The 18,231-nt window shown below is 42.7% G+C and overlaps 1 protein-coding gene across 12 annotated transcripts in view; it reads right to left on the minus strand.

The window, feature by feature from the left end:
* Nucleotides 1–18,231, minus strand: part of PLXNB2 (plexin B2) — a 351,000-nt gene that overhangs the window by 110,820 nt on the left and 221,949 nt on the right. The gene's annotated exons all lie outside the window — the stretch shown is intronic.

An 18,231-nucleotide genomic window follows, 5' to 3' on the forward strand; every position in this document is an offset into this window, starting at 1 on the left:
GACAAACCTCTTGGCTACTTCTAGACTGGCATGATTTTCCACAAATGCTTTTAACGGAAAAGTTTTCCGTTAAAAGCATTTGCGGAAAAGAGCGTCTAGATTGGCATGGATGCTTTTCCGCAAAAGCACTTTTTGCGGAAAAGCATCCATGCCAATCTAGACGCGCTTTTGCACAAAACAAATCTGAGCTGTCTACACTGGCCATTTTGCGCAAAAGGACTTTTGCCCGAACAGGAGCAGCATAGTATTTCTGCAAGAAGCACTGATTTATTACATGAGATCGTCAGTGTTCTTGCGAAAATTCAAGCAGCCAGTATAGACAGCTGGCAAGTTTTTCCGCAAAAGCACCTGCTTTTGCAGAAAAACTTGCCAGTCTAGACACAGCCCTTAAATTTTCCACTGAATTTAATTGAATTTTGGGGGTTTTCTGAAACTGAAACTGTGTGGAAGGTCTAGTGATATGAATTCGTGGAAATCAGAGTGAGGAGGGAAGAAATCCCAAAACTCTTTGCAAAATGTTACCAAGTTTCTCTTGTTTCACATTTTGAGGAATCTCATTTATTTTAGTCCTAAAGTTACTTAAGTTCCACACAAAATTTGGTATTCTTGCACTTTTAATAGTTGAAAATTATGCATATCAGAAGTAAACAAACTAAGACTATATCTCACAGCTTTAAGTTTTCTACATGAATCCTTTTGGTGGATCCATGTTTTGGTATTAGCAGGTCTATCAGACAATGTGAGCAGTGATGATCCCAATTCAAAATCCTCTACAACTTGTTTGGGAATGAAGTTTCAGAACATGAACTCCATTCCAATTCTACATTTCACAACTGGTATCAATTTTGTGATAAGCCAAACCAGAACTCCTGATCCAAATTTTGCACTGTCTGAAATTCTGAACCAACAGCAGAAAGCTCATCAACCTTGCCCAATCCTTTACCTTGCCCCTTCACTGAGGCCTCGCCCCTTCTATCCTCTGTCCCTCCACTGCTTATTCTCTCTTTCGCTCTTGCTCACTCACTCATTTTTCATCAGGGTGGGGCAGGCGGCCAGGATATGGGGTGAGGAGGGAAAGGCAGGGCTCTAGCTGTTGTGCAGGCTCTGGGGTAGGTCCAGGAATGAGGAATTTGGTGTGCAGGAGGGGGCTCCAAGCTGGACAAGGGGTTGGGACGCATGGTGGGGTTCTGTGTGGTGCTCACCACAGGTGGCTTCCAGTAAGCAGCTGACAAGACCCTGTAGCTTCTAGGTACAGGGGCAGCCATGAGGGCTCTGTGTGCTGCCTCACCCGCTGTCCCTGTAGCTCTTTTGCCTAGGAACCAGAGAGACATGTCAGCCACTTTCCAAGAGCTGTGCAGATTAAAGTAAGGAGTCTGTCTGCACCACCAACCGGATTTTTAAGGGCCTGGTCAGCAATGCTGACCAAAGCCAGTAGGTTCCCATTTCAACAAGATGTTCCAGTAAAAAACCAGATACCTGGCAACCTTAATCATTAGACACAATGAAAAACAATTTAAATAAACTCAGTATCTTCTAATCCTGTGACCTCTCTCTTCTGCAAACACAACTAAATTCCTTTATCCTCCTTGCTGAGCTCATTTATAACTTGAAAGGGAAGTGGGAAACTTCTTGCTTTTATTAGTTTTGGCATGTGAAAAGGCAGTTCTCACAAGGTTAGAGTGGGTCAGAGAAGCTGAAGAACCATGTTCTGCTGGAATAAACACTTCTGTTGAAATACAAAATGCTCTGTGAAACTGCTATGGTTGATCCGGAACATCATTTAAGAAGAAAGCCATAAACATTCTGTCGTTTTCAAAATGATCCATTTCTACATTTTCAAAATGAAATGTTTTGATATTTCAGTTTGAAATGACTTTTGTTTTGAATTTTTAATATCAATACAAATAATATAAAGTAAGTCAGAAGTGAAATGAAACATTTTGATTTTGTTGCAATGCAATGCCATATTTTAGTTCACCTAAAGTAATTTAAAAAAAATATCCTTTCACAATGTTTGGATTTCACTTTGATTTGGAACATACACAAATTCTGAAATATAAAAATCCTCCATGAAATAAAAGTTTCATTCTCCTCATAGCCCTAATGGATAAACAACACACTGTGACCAAGGTCCCAAAAAAGCCTCTTCTTAAAGGGGCTATGCTGTTTTTTTTTTTCTTAGTAACTGCTGTTGGGATCCTAGTCTGGCATCCCTAGTCTCAATGTATCCCCAAATGATGCAGGGCTGGGTAAAATCATTTATTTTCCCCAACCAGTCTTTTTCCAAAATGGAAATAGGTGCTGGAGAGAACCCAAGTGTACTCTCTTCTCCCAGGTCCTGCCCAGGGCCCTGTAATAGCAACTGCCTGTAAAAGTCTCCAGTATCTGCTGTAAGACAATTACAAACCCCCTAAATCTACTTCCCCAGCACCTTCGTTCTCTCAGGCACAGCCTCCTAGCATCTACTAGTGCTGTTTCTTCTAAACTCCAGCTCTCCCTCCTTCCTCTAACCTACTAGCATGTCCCAACTAACTGCAGGAAAGCTCTTTTTAAAACCAACCTCATCTGGTTCTTTAGTTAGCCTCAGGTATTCCAACTAGCCTTGGTTCACCTGACTCTGCAAGCTCACTTAATCAGCTTCAGGTGCTTAATTGCCTTGATTGATTTTGGAAAGTTCTTGCTGGTTCTGGACTAGCTCCTGTCAGTTTACAACAGGAACAGAGTTTACTCAGTCTGTGGCTGATACATGTCCCCTCCATCACTCTTCTGTATCCCTCTGGCCTGACCCTTCACAATTCTCATCCCCACCCCTATCACACAGAAATTAAAAGAAAGTGCAACCAACCCCATAAATACTTCAGTGGACTATACACCAAGCCTTGCATTTTGGAGCCCTTACTCCAATTTTTAACTAGTCAGATAGTGGGATGCACAATACCTCCAAAAACTTGCATGTAGAAGGTTTCTGGACTAAATGCTTAATCTGTTTTCACATTAAAATAAAAAAAAAGTTTAAAAAGGAAAATAAGGCATATTATACCAGCCAAGAAAGATGAAGTGGGAAATAGATGCTCTTTCTATTTCCCACTTCATCTCCATTATCTGATATAAGCAAGGAACTTTAGACATTTAGATCCTTCTACAGTTTTAACTGGACTTCGGCTGTTTGCTCTGAGCCCTGTTGCTCAGCCTCCTCACTTCAGTTTCACACCACACCTTCTCCTCCCACACTTCATTTTCTTTTAAGCTTATTCCCAACTCTGAAGTAAGCCTTCCCAATCAAAGTGAAACAAACATGCCACCTGCTTTCATCACATTGCTCACTATGCTTGTGTGTTTTATGTCTTTTCCCCAGACTGTCTGTCTCATCTATTTAGACTTCAAACTCTTTAAGGCAGGGACTATCTCCTACCTTAACTGGCCCAGGCTTTACTGTAATAAACATGCAACAATTACATGATCCAGCAAGATGTTCTGTCAAGGATGACTCCTGGATCTTATGCAGCTCTAATGAACTCAACTTGAGTTATGTACATGCTAACGGTCTGCAGGTCAAGCCCACATGAATACTTATAACATTACCTCAAAGCTGATTAATGTATTTTTACATTAGACTGGCTCAAATCAAAATCCTGTATCCATCCTGTATCCAAACATATGAACACAAATAGCATTCAACATTGTTCCAGATCCAAATTCTAACTTGGGCCAATAAAGAGGCAGAGGGAACACTAATTTGTATAGCAATCAGCTAATTAAACACAGAAAATACAACGTTTAAACATTTTGAACTCCAAGTAAGGAGTTTCCACTGGCATGTTGTTTTTCCAACTGACACTGGCATACTAGGTGCCTACTCATGCCAAAGACCCAGGACCTCACTGAACTCTGACAAATACATAGCAGGAAACCAGTCTGGCTCATCTCTGTGTTAGTATAATTAAAATAGGTACTAGTGTTGTAAGAATGTATTTAGTTTTTTGAATGAATGGAATGCTTGTAGGATACGGCATGTATTAATCCTTCTTACATCATCTGTATCCTATGGTATAAAGTTAAAGTTATATTCAGTGTTCACGTTATAATCCTCTGTAACTGTATAACTCAGTATTTCTCAACCTTTCCGGACTACTATACCCCTTTCAGGAATCTGATTTGTCTTACGTACTGCACCCCCCCTTTTACCTCACTTTAAAACGACTTGCTTACAAGATGAGACATAAAAACATGTAGAAGTGTCACAGCACACTATTACTGAAAAATTGCTTTCTTTCTCATTTTTACCATAGAGTTATAAAATAAGTTGATTGGAGTATAAATAATATGCTTATATTTCAGTGTGTGCTATACAGAACAGTATAAATGTCATTGTGTGTATCACATTTTAGTTTATACTGACTTCCATAGTGCTTGTTATGGAGCCTGTGATAAAATGAGACAAATATCTAGCAGAGTTGATGTACTGCCAGGGGTATGCTTATCCTCTGGTGTAACTCACCACCCAGGAAAGAACATTAAGTTAAAGCGCTCATCCTGCACAAGTGGTGACCCAGGGAAGGCAAATATGGCATTGTGTAGCATCAAAGAACGTAGACACTGTGAAGACCATTCCTCAACTTCCTCCAGGAACGGGTGGCCTGTTGTGCATGAACTCATCCCATCAGCTTGCATTCCCGACAAGGAGAAACTGGGATCCTTAAGTTGTCTGGTCTCTAAGGGGCAAAGATCCCTAACCATAAGCAAGAGATTGCCATGCTGCTTGGAATGGATCAGCCCCAAAGAACATTCAGAGCTTTATTATTACCTTTGTAAATCTAAGATGAACTGATTTGTGTATACACATTTCCTGTTTTAAACTTATAAATGGTCCTCATTTACTTTCTCAGTTAATAAATCTTTAGTTGGCTACCAGCATTGTCTTTGGCTTGAAAGCTGAGTACAACTGACCTGAGGATGTGACTGGTCACTTGAATATTGTGATTTTTCAAGTCAAGTGTCTGTCTATCACACATTTCAGCTTTTCTAAGGTCAAGATAGACTGGAATCCCCAAGCAAACTTTCTGTGACTGACTGCAACACTATTATAGTGCTTTAGGAGCTCACACTTATTACTGGCTGGGTAAAATCTAATTATAGAAGATGCAACCAGTAAGGGTTTTCTGTCCTGTTTTTTGACAGTCTGGTCTGAGCCACTGTAGCGAGTGTGCAGGCAACATCAGCAAGTATACGGAGAATGTTGGAATTTTGAAGATTTAAGTAAGTTCTCAACAGCAGAACTGTGCAACACAAAACTGACCTTTAATGAATTCCCTGCTTTATTACAACCAGATCAGTGTGGCAACTGGGTTTTTTTTTTTAAACATTCCATCTTTTCTACCATGGTCTGCCAGTCACATTTTTGTGCAACACTTTAAAAATAGTCAAAGCAAGAATTTCAACATCTCTAAGGAAAAACGTAACCCCCCCCAATCTCCCTTCCCCCCACACAAATAGTCTTGCAGCACCTTAGAGACTAACAAAACATGTAGATGGTATCATGAGCTTTTGCGGGCACAGCCCACTTCTTCATGTTTTGCTAGTCTCTAAGGTGCTGCAAGACTACTTGCTGTTTTTTAAGCTTTTCCAGTTACAGACTAATTCGGCTATCCAGTTGAAGCTTTTGAACATCTCTAAGGGTTCACAATGCCAAATGCCCTTTAAGATCAATAAGAATAGCTCAATTAATTATTCCTTAATCCATGGCAATAGACACTAGTAATTACTGTAGTAATATTACTGTATATGAAACTCTTTTTCTGAGGTACAGTTTATACCAAAAGAACTTTTCAGAATCCACTTTTTTTGAGCTGTTCATCTTACAGCTGTTATACTCACATTTCCAATCCCCCGATACACACATTATCTGAGAAGGAGAGGGGAACTCGGGTATGAACAGGACTTAATTCTGCTTCTGAAACTGGCCTTCTCAGGATTTGGATCTGTAGTTTCAGTATGGGCCTCACCACTTACAGCCATCCATCTCTGTGTAGCTTACTCAGCAGATGCATACCCATTTATCAGAGGACTTTCTTTTTCCCAGTTTTTCAAGATGCAGTTGACTCAAACAAGATGGGCAAATGACTTCAGTTTTATGCAGTGAGCAATAGAGTCAGCATGAATTTGAGAATCCAGAATGTCCCTGCTGCCTAGTCTTTGTTCTCTGTTAGACCACATGGCCTCTCTCCATAACAGCAGCTTTTAAGGATATACAAAATTCTATCTACACAGCTGATGCTTATGGGGCCAGATCTTAAGATCTGGGCAAACGTTGCTGAGTGGAGGATCCTCAAGATCCTCAAGAGGTGGCCTAGAAGTGACTGACAGACACTCCAATCCTGCTCCCCAATCTCAAAGGTACCCAAAAGCTGTTTTGGTCTCAGACAGGGATGTGAAGGGGTAACCGATTACCCGGTAGGTAGCGCACTGTGGACGGGGCTGCTCCAGCACAGATGGACCCACCAAACTGCAGGCCAGCAGCCCCATAAAGCCTGGAGCCCTGCAGGGCTGGGAGCTGCTCTAGCTGGGCTGGAGCTGTCCCTCCTTTCTGTCCGGGGGATCCAACTTAATCCGTTAAATGGTTAAATGCAACATTTAACCAGTTAACTGATTAAACGGGATTTTAATCCCTAGTCCCAAGTGTAAAAAATGGCAGTTTCAAGGCTACTTTTTCTTACACTGACTGACTGGTGATTGTTTCCATTGGTGTTTTACAAAGCAGGACATCACATGAATGCCAGGTGCTTTGGCCATGCTGCCCCCACTCCCAACATGCTCCCAAATACAGAGGGAAGGAGTCAAGAGCAAGTGGTATATAGCTAGGTTATCCAGATCTTTGGAAGTCAGGGACTACCTACCCTATGTTGGAGAAAATATCCTGCTGCATTATCAGGGCAGTTTTCCAGACTCTTTTAGACAGGAATTAGAGAAGCAGCCAAAGATCTGGTCTATGGGAAGTAGCACTATAGATTAAAAAGACTTCAGTTCCTTCGTTCCTGCTTTCACTAATAAGGATATAGCTGTTCAAGCAGAAAACCACACTTAAACTGATGATAAAATATGGTGACCATATTTTCTGAATCAAAATTATGGTAACTTAGCCATGCCCCTGACCCCATTAGTCACACCTCTGTCATAAGAAGTCCCATCCCTTGGAGGTAGTTCTCCTGGGGTGAAGATGGACACATGACCAGAAGTAAAGGGTGTCGTCTGATCCCTCTAAGAACTCCTCCCATCCCCCTCCTACCTTTAGGGATTGGTTTGGCCCCCACAGAACCCCCCCATGCAACTAGCCTGCAATTGCATTAACCCAATTTGCATTGCATTAACTCAGCAGGAGGGAGGCTGGGGAAAGTGTTTCCACTAAGATTTTCTTCCCATGAGAAGAGTGAATTTTGTCTTGTGCACCAGTATTGAGGTCATGTGCACTTGTTCGGATTTGTGCCACTGTGGCACCCAAGTTATTAATAAGTATCTCATAAGCCTCTTCCCTTCTCCCCCTCTCCCATGTCTCCTCCCCTCCCCTGGTGCCTGCTGCTGGCCACCACCCCTCACCCTCCTCTGCTGTCCTGACTCCTGCCCTTTTTACTCCCTACACCAGCCCTTCTTTTCCCCCTGTGCCCACTCCTTTAGCCCCACTCTGATCATCTGTGGTTACTCCTCCCCATACCCTCTCCTAACACCTCCCTCTACCCTCTGCCCCCCGCCTCTCTCCTCTGATGTCTGCTGCCCGTCCTTCTCCTCCACGTGTCTGCCCTTCTTCTTTACACCCTCAGTTCTCTGGCACCTGCATCTTCCCTTACCCCTGCACCTTCTTGGTGCCTCCCCCTTATGTCACTGCCCCTGCCCTCCTTGTCGTCCTTCTCCTGGGTGCCCACCCCTCCTCATCACCCTCTGCCACAGTTCTCACACCCCTCTGTGCCCTCACACGACTTGCTCCATCCCCTGCCTTCCTCATGCCCACCCCTCCTTTCAATGCCTCTTCTCCTCACACCCACTCCTCCCTCTCCTCTTTCTCCCTCTTGCCCCCATTGTCCCTCCTCTCTCCCAGCATCACCTTGTCCTCTCTCTTCTCATACCCCCTCCCCCAACACCTTCCCTCCCCTCCTGCCCTTTTCCTCATTGTCTCCTCTTGGCCCCTGACATTTGTCTCTCCTCCACTCTCCCCTTGGTGCCGGTCCCTTTCTTTTCCTGCCCTTCCCCTCTTGCCCCTCAGCACAAGCCCCTTCCTCTCCTCACTCCCCTTCCCCTCAGTTCTCCTCCTGCCCCTCTCCTCACCTTCTGGCTTCCAGTTTGCAAGGCTGGAGCCTGCAGTCTGGCTCCAGAAGCCCCTGCAGCCCTGACCCCAGCTGCTCCCAGGGTGGGACTGCTTGCTGAGACTGGAGCTGGAGCTGCCCATGGTGCTATTTTTAGTGTTACAGTCCGTGCCTACAGGCTTCCTGGCTCCAGCTGGAATCAAGTGGCAGCCCCATGAGGTGCATTTCAGGGAGGTTGCCTCAACTGGAGCATGACTACCACTTGACTACCGCTGCAGCCGGGGCCACCCATGAGAACCTGGACTGCAGCACTAAAAATAGCTCCATAGGTGGTCTCCGCTCCAGTCCTGGCATCTGCTGAGCCAAGTGTACCCTGCCCTGCCCCAGCTAGGCTCCAAGACGGCCCGAAAGAGAAGGAGGCGGGGCCGCTGGACCAGGACCCTGCATGGCAAAGACATCCCGCTGGAGAAAGGAAAGGGCCATGCGCCACCGGAAGCTGGCCCGGCTGCCCTATGCGCTCTGCTGGGGGGAGGTGGAGGAGGTGGCTGTGACACGCCGGTGTCCTACAAGTAGTGAAATGTCCGGCGGGGCTTTCTGGGACATTTCACTACTTGATGGGGCACCGGGATAGAGCATTTAAATTTGGGACAGACCTGGAAAAAAAATGGTCAGCGTAGGTAAAAGGATACTGTCACTAGTTCCATACTGCAACAATGAAAGGCTTATTTTTAATGTTAAGTCATCTTCACAGATAGATTTTGGATGTCCTCTGGAGGAAGTGAGTAGGAAGGCAGAACTCATCACAATGCAAGTGCATCTGAGCACAGTCATATAAAGAGGAATGCAAGTAAACTGTTCCAAACCATTTCTTGCCAGAATTGTCATTGCATGACACTACAGTCATGTAAATAAGGCTCAAAGGGTCACACACATTAGCAGTCCATTTTTTATGTAGCCTTCTTTCCATGAACAGTAACAGCACACAATACTCTGGATTTCAACAGTGGGAAGCTACAGCTTTCTATAGTATCCATCCTACTTGGGTGACTGTTATGACAATAACATACCATGGGCTGAGTTAGGCCTGACTAGAGAGAACTTGTAAATAGTCAGGAATTTTCCCACTATCTTATGGCTGTGCACAATGGCAAATAGTATTTCCAAGTTCAGCAGCACTTTGGCACCTGACAAATCCATAATTTAACCTTTACATTAAAATATGATTATGAGGCTTAATAGAACTACTGTCTATCAGCTTAAATGCCAAGTCTGCATACATTTAATAACTCATAAATCGATATAGCATTTATACACTGAGCAATTTATTATGCCCCATATAATGAAAACATTTTCATTAAAAATTATGCCCCTTTTTGATGATGCTTGCTCTATAAATTTGTATCATCATATGTCAGTGTTCTTCTGTTTCTCATTACTTTATTTTCCCATTTGAGATTAACGAGTTCCTCCATTTTTCAGCCTAATGTCATTTTCTGGCTGAGTCCATCATTTATCTAGGAAATTCCTAGCAGTGGGACAGAAACCATGCACGGGAGGCAAAGCTATGACCAAGCTAACCAGAGTGCCATAATGTGCTGTAGTTAGGCAGAAGAGAGGAAAATGCTCTGTCTGAGAAGTTATTGAATGTTGAGAGCCAGGAAACACATAGTTGAGGAATGGAGAATTTTCCTGGCATCTGCATCTAGAGATAAATTGTAGGGTTTTGTCTGGTCTATCCTTCATTAAATATTTTTAACTTTCATTTGGGGCTTTTGTAAGTCTTTAGTTATATGTTGATAGTTTTCATTCCTGTGGAGGTTCATTGTTGGCTTTTTCAATATAGTGCTTTCTTTCCACTTTTGAAATGGTCATTTTAATCCTTTTCCTCTTCCCATCATCCCTCCCCCCCCCAAAAAACCCCCCCACCCACCCACCCCACACACACTTCACAAACCCACCCTCATAATCTTGAGAAACAGCCTTGTTAAGATTTCCTCCTCTACTGCTAGTTCAGTTTGCTGTCTGGCTACTCCAGAGAAGAGATGCTGACTTACTGCGTATTAAGGTTATCGGGTGTTAAAGAGGTAAAGGAAAAAGAACAAGAATTTCAGGTGATTTTCAGCCTGATGTAGTTTCAGCCGCCCTCCCTACTCCATACTCACTGTACCTCGTTGATTTTCCATATATTTTCACATTGTGCCTGAAAAACATTTCCCCCTTATTTACTCCTTGCAGTATCTCTCTCAGCAATGGTTTATTTTTATCTTGGTAACCTATTTAACCCCATGACATCTGATTTTCGTTGTACATGTCCAAGATGGGAAGTCAGATGAATGATTGCTCTAACTGGGAGGTATGCAGGTAAAGGGCAAGGAGTAGGCAGTGGCAGGTGAGAGGGGGAAGAAGTTGAAGAATGAAAGTGTATGGCTAGAAGTTGAATCATCATAGTAGAATCATAGAGCTGGAACAGACCTCAGAAGGTCATGAAGTCCAGCTCCCTGCCCAAGGCAGGACCAATCCCAACTAAGTTGGTGCAGCAAAGGCGAATAGTGTGGGATGCTGGTCTGATAGGAGATATCTGTCACAGCAAGGAAACTGAGTTACTGGGAGGGAAATGAGGGAGATGGATTACAATACAGAGGAGCAGACTGAGGTAACTGGAGCAGCAGAGGGATGAAAAGGATCAGATGATAAATATCTGGAGAGGGTCAGGGCATGGTGGGAACAATGTGTGAGGTTGTATTCACAAGTCAAACACTCCGCAGCAATTCACAGACACTAAAACGGCACGTGCAAGAAAAAAGGTTAAAGCATTGTGGGATACAACTTGCGTGTAATATGCTGTGCACAACGAAGCTGCATTTAATTATATTTGATTATCCGTTAACATTTACCCATCAGGACTTTCTACCCCCACTTCAGAGAAAAGAATAAAAAGCAGAGCTGCAGCACTTTGGACTTGTATTATAAACTAAAGGGTAAAAAACATAACAAAAGGAAATGAGTGGAATGGTCTTAGACCTAATGGACTGGCTGCTGATCGAACATGCCTGTGTCAGAGCTAGGTGTACTTGTTCCATGTTTCTATTCATTAATTTGACTCCACACGTGGACACCAGTTAACCAGTAACTTGAATCTGACAGCAGCAACTACCCCTGTCCATCTGTTTAATGGTCTGGCAGCACTGCCATTATAAAATCCATATACGGATGTACAGTTTGGCCATGAAATGCATTTCCCCACCTTCAGTGTTGTCCAACAAGATTCCAGTCCGAGGAGCATTTTTCTTTTAAAAGTACAAAGTATTTCATCCATTTAGGATGGGGCCCCATGCAGTGAGTCAACGAAAGCAGTGCACCTCAATATTATACAACACCATTGCACAAAGCTGCTACACCCTCTAACCTGTTTGTATGTCGGTGAAAATGGCAGATTAGTGCATCATGCTCAGTACACACTGTACAGTAAAATTTCATCCTGTACAGAAGGCCCACACAAGGTCTATGCAACACTTAAGCCAGACTTGTGGGGGATTTCTGTGCAGGGATGACTTTTGCTCTTTGAAGTTGTTGCCTGAGAAGCATGTGCTTGCATCTCCCCTCCATGCGTTTGTAGGTTCCAGCTCAAGAATCTGTACATTTAATCTGGACCCCAATTTACTGCTTTCTTACATTATCACAATAGTGCCAACTCTAAACATTCAATGACTACAAGTCACACCCAAAAGATCATGAGTTTGACTTAAAATTCATGAGATTAAGAACATACACCTGTGGGGTATTTTTATTTGCTTTAAAAAAAAAAAGCTTTAGGCCACATTCTAGCTACATTTTCAAGCTTTTCTCCACACCAATGAACACTAAAACTTTTTTATTTTTAAAATTACTGCTGAAATTTCAGGTGTGTGTCTTTCAGGAAAACCCCCTGTATATCATAAGACTCAACTTAAAAGAATGCGAGTTGGCAATACACTGACTGCACAGGGGCTATAGCTGTGCTAAGAAAGGAGTCAAGTCAGCTTTTCAGATGGTAGGAATGCATATTTAAACACTATATTATGAAGGCAATACAATGCCTCACATGATCCTGAAGTGTACTAACCCTTCATAGTTTCGGTCTCAGAGGAGTGAAATCAAAGTGAAACTCAAGGTTTCAAAGAGAGAACTCTCCATATCAAACAGGAGAAAACTGTACCATGCACTCCTCTGAGACCAAAACTACCAAGGGTTAGTACACTTCAGGATCATGTGAGGCATTGTATTGCCTTCATAATATAGTGTTTAAATATGCATTCCTACCACCTGAAAAGCTGACTTGACTCCTTTCTTAGCACAGCTATAGCCCCTGTGCAGTCAGTGTATTGCCAACTCAGATTCTTTTAAGTTGAGTCTTATGATATACAGGGGGTTTTCCTGAAAGACGGCTTTGAACAAAATGGAGACCACAAAGTGAAATTCGCTTTATACTATCTCATTATACCATGTCTTCTAGTTAAGACATGGTCTAATGTCTTTGACCAAAAATTCTTCAGTGTGTTCTTGTTCACAAAGCTCTCTACAAAATGGAAGCCTTCTCTTTATATTGATTTCTTCCATTGACATAGCAGAGAGATTGGGAACGGATGTACTTTACTACAGTTGAGTAAGAATTGATATAGACAGAATAGGTAATGAAACCTGTAACTAGGCAAGTTTCTCAAGAAAATACTTTGGAGGCACACAGGCCTTATCAGCGGGATGTTCAGCAGCTGGCGATACTCTCACTTCGTTGAACTTTTGTTGTTTGAAAGCATAATTTATTATGGCTAACAAAAACTAGCTGAATTGTCACAGGCAAACAGAGAGCAATGAAAATCTTGCTATTTCTATGACTAGTTGCATCCTGTATGCCTGATTAGTGAGGCCATCTCTAAAGATTTCTGGTGGGGAGCAATAGTCACATCCTCATGGTTCTTACGTTACCTTTTTTTTTAAATGGATTTTACTGCAATAGTAACGAAATCGTCTCCATTGTCTCTGACACTGTATGTTCTCTATATTTAGCCTATAAACATTAATATTGAATTTACAGTTTCTGTTCAATATATTTTGGTATTATAGATAGTGGATAAACCCTCATTTGAAACAAGCAATCAGTATGTATTATAACACCAGATACCTATTCAGGAGCTATTCTAAACCTGGTTAATTTTCTGTGAACTACCTGAAAGTAAATCAAGTGAAAACATATACTAATGGCACAGTTAACAAAAGATAGCTATGGTACAGGCATAGGACAACAGATACTGGTTTTGTAAGATCCAGGGAATATGAACTTTTGTTTCTATTGTATATTCCCTGTATGAGTTATTCTTTAGGAACAATTATGGACAAGCTAACTTGCTCTGTGGGATATGCTTTTTATTCATCCTTCCTTCTCCAAACATTTTGGCAATTCAATCAGATGACTCTGAGCATTTCTGTTATACATTATTAATTTTAAGATGGCATAATTTTTCTCAGTTTTACTAGAATTGTTCGCCAAAAATCAAATTTGCACATTTAATCTAGTTTTGTAAATCAAATTGTTACAGTGCAAACTTTTCACCTCAGAAATGTCTTCAACTGTATCTTATACAGTGTTAACCACATACTACGCCCTTTTTAAAGAACAATAACTTCCTAATTAGGTGGTAGCCACACATTCCCCTCCCAAGTAAAGTAAAGTTCTGATAAGTGAACACCTTAAAACTTTCACTCAAGTATTATTTGTCAGATATGGTAAGTGCGGAGGTAGATACCTAACTGTGGTACGTTCCTTGATTTGCATTCACATGAATGTCAGGCATTATAATTCAGCAGTTTTTGGCAAGGATTTGCAAGACATCTGTGTTTGTAATATGCTGATAATTACTAACACTGACATTAGCTTCTTCAGAACCACATGAATTTCTAAATACATTTAGTTAAGATGCCAGTATTTTGTACATTTTCAGCACTCACAATTTAATAAGCAAGTTTCTTCAAGCATTTTTATGATGATTGATCCAGGTCACAGTATTGTATGCGTCTACCTCCAGTGTGGATTGTTAATTATTGAGGAGGGTGGCCCTATTAAAAACATACAGAGACACATTTGGAGCAGGTGACAACATATTTCCTGCATGGGAAAACCTGTGTAACTGTACTGTAGGCCAGACAAAAGATCACTGTCTCATTTCCACAGCTATGCATTGTTTCTCAGTGTGGCCAGTATTATAAGACATACTGCCACTGTCATCTTGCAGCCCCCAGGGAGACGTGTCAGAAGCTCTGTTCAAAGCCATAAAGTGTTATGTGCACCTATGATGCTCTATAAGGTTTAAAAGTAAAACAAAACCTTATCAATACACACCACCTGCCATATGCATTTCTGAGAGCAGTTTTGGTACAACTGTTGTGATCAGGTGACTTTGAGAATGATGTAAGAGAGTGGATGCCGTTAACGTAAAGTGGAAATAGCAGAACCCATGATATAAAGAGTATCTAGTGGAAGAAGAATAACTGGGAGGCAGAGGAGGCACTACAAAAATGGCCATGGAGTATCTCCTGAAATACTGAATGAAAGCATGCAAATATTGTGTGTAAGAGTCTGAAATATTAGCTAGTTTGCTTTGGGAATTCCATGACTAGAAGCGTGAATTGCTTCTGATTTGGTCCCTGGGCTAATGCTGTATTGGAATCTGAAGTTTATCAAATAACAGAGAATGTGATTGGAAAGCAGATTTCTGCGACATTGAAAGCTTTGTTATCCAGCGCTCATAGGGTATGGGGGGGATAACAAAACTTATTGCTCTGCCTCCAACCCCTACCGGCAGGTCTAGCTCCTGGCAGCTAGTGGCAGGGTGAAGGGGAAGGAAGTGCCTGCTAATTAAGTCAGCTGGCAGTCAGAAACCCTGCAACAGCAGGCTGGATAGGCCAGAGTCAGGTGCACATGCCTGAACATGCTGCAGTGTTGTGGTTGGGGGCAATGGTGGTTAACAGGGCTTTCACTGTATTGACACACAGCACAGAAACTGGGCCAAAGAAAAGGTTGCTACAGCAATGGAACTGTACTAGTAACATGGTCTAACGCAGGGGTGTCCAAACTTTTTTCAAAGAGGGCCAGATTTGATGAAGTGAACATGCGTGAGGGCCGACCATTTTGCCTGACATTCTTTGAACCATTAAAATTAAATGCAAATTAACTATTTTATGCAAAGTTTATTGCAAATGGCATACTTTTCATTTCGTCACATGGATGACAAATCTAAACAGGTGTTAAATCACTCTGCCTTTCCTATCTGAAGGCCAGATGAAAAAAAATCCAGGAAGCTGAAATATATGTCAGGAACATTGTAAAGTACATTACATATTATTGGTAATAAAGGTTGTCTGTCAACTTTTAAGTTCAAAAAATATGAACAGGAACATAACACCAAGTATATATGTTGTGTCCAAATATATTTATAACTGATTTAGACCAACTGACATTAACTGAGATTTTACAATGTATTCATCTCAATACATATGGATTTGTTGGGGGCCATAAAAGATAGATATTGCCAAATTACCTGTGGGGCCGTATTAAACCGGAAAACGGGCCGCAATTGGCCCCCGGGCCGGACTTTGGACATGCCTGGTCTAACGGATAGAGTACTGGATGGCAAGTTGGGACACAGGGCTCTTATTTCTGGCTCTACAGTTCTGAGCAAGCTACTGCCCTCCGTTTCCTCATTTGAAAAATGGGATAAATAGTGCTTATCTTTCTTTGCAATGTTTATTATGGACAATTGATAAAAGCTCTACATAAACTAAAAGTTATTTCATTTAATTTTTTTTAATATAAAACTATGCTGTTGAAAATGTAATTGCACTTGCAAACTATCCCCACAGTACATATCTCTTTATGCTGTACATTGGTAGACACAGGTTTTAATTTATTATGATTAGTGTTGCAAGGTGTCCGGTTTTGAACCGGACAATCCGTTTTTTGAGCTTTCTGTTTGGGAAACAAATTGCGAAAATACCGGACATATAAATGTCCGGTATTTTCTAACTAAATAAGTTTTACTATTATCATGAGTATCAGTACGCAACTACACAGTGGGGGTGGCGCGGCTGGAGAAGGATGGAAGGGCTGGGGCCAGACTCACCCATGCGCTCTGCTGGGACAGAGTGGGACAGGCAGTGCCCCGGGATTTGCGTGCACCCGAGCCAGCCCTGCTTCCTGCCAGTTGGTTCCCCCCCAGCCAGCTCCGCTTGCCTCGACCCCCTCCTGGCCAGCTCTGCTGCCCCCATCTTCCCCGGCGAGCCCTACTCCCCCTCCCAGCCAGCCCTGCTCCACACCAGCTGATTCGCCCTGAACTCCCCCACCAGCCCTGCTCCCCCTGACCTCCTACCGACCAGCCCTGCTCCTCACCGGCTGGTTCCCCCCGATCTCCCCCGCCAGCCCTGCTCTCCCCGCTCCTCTCCTGACCAGCCCCGCTCCCCTCGTGGCTGGTCCCCACCCCCATCTGAGATCAAGTGTGTCTGGTATTTTGGTCAAAACCATCTGGCAACTGTAATTATGGTGTTTAATGAGATACTAGATTGTGCCTTACAGACATTCTACCATGGAACTGGTGGGCTAGAGAGGAAGATAAGGGAAAGCCTGGAATACATATTGCAGTGTTCCCAGCTGTTAGCTGTTATGGAATGGTGGGGCTATAGCTCTGTCGACGTCCTCCTGTGCACTGGCCATCACCACTTCTGGCATTAGCATGGAGTAGTGGCTTTGCTTGACAGTTGCATTGCGGCTAGCTCCTGCACATGGGCAAAAGCAAGAGGGTGAAGACTTCTTAAACTTTCTTGAATCCTGCTTGTGTATGTCCTTGCAGGTCAATCACAGTCTAACTCTTGTTGGAAAAATATGAACAAGATTACATCAAATATACCAGCAGGAATAACTGCACTTCTGCAACAGAGCTGTATTATGCAAAAACATACATACCTCCCAGGACACATCCTAACAAATAAAAAGTGCATGTGGGTCCCACTGTGTTCCACGTAATGAATGGAAAGCCACACAGTGTTCAATAGCACAAACACCAGACTAACATGTGTATTTGGTCTGATTTTGCAAAGTCAGTGGGAGCAAGTGCTGAGCGATACTAAATAAAGACAATTGGCTGGGCCTACGCACAAAGTTCACACAAAGTTGTACTAATTTAATTGCGGGTGTAATATTAAACTGCAAATTAGTGCAAACTTGTTTTTGGTCACTCTCTTACTGTGGGCAAACCCACAGGCAAACCAGAGCTAAGTCACCCTTCCAACAGAGCCTGTCTTCAGTGACTCATCCATGAGGAATGCTACAGCAGGCAAAGCCTAAACAGCCCCCTTTGCCCTGCCCAAATCCCCTATTATCACCCCTATGTCATTACCTCACAGAAACTTACCTTTCCCCTCACCCCCACTCTGTTCTAAAATTTGATTTGTCTATTTCACATGCGTTCATTTTTTTTTAATTGTATCACTTTGATATATATGGTTGTGCTGATTGTCTTCCACATATTGATCTGAGGAAGCGGGTCTGGCCCACGAAAGCTCATCACCTAATAAACCATCTTGTTAGTCTTTAAAGTACTACATAGTTCTGTCTTGTTTCAAATCCCTCACAGGTATTTCACTGACCCTGCCAGCTGAAGGAAGTCCCTTCAACAGCACTATCTGGCTAGGAATCCTCCTGCTGCCTCACAGTCTATCAGACTTCCTAGGCTTCCACAGCACTACCTAACCTTCAACAGGTGACTTTCCCAGACTTGCCCCAAACTTTGTTTCAGTCCACTCTAGCCCTGTCCACATATTACTCCAACCTTGCTCAAACCATTACTGACATGTTCCAGTCTACATTCTAAGCCCTAGACCCTGACTAACTCCAACACAGCTTCAACCCTGCATC

The sequence above is a fragment of the Pelodiscus sinensis genome, chromosome 1, assembly GCF_052426305.1.
Source record: "Pelodiscus sinensis isolate ZL-2025 chromosome 1, ASM5242630v1, whole genome shotgun sequence".
NCBI lineage: Eukaryota > Metazoa > Chordata > Testudines > Trionychidae > Pelodiscus > Pelodiscus sinensis.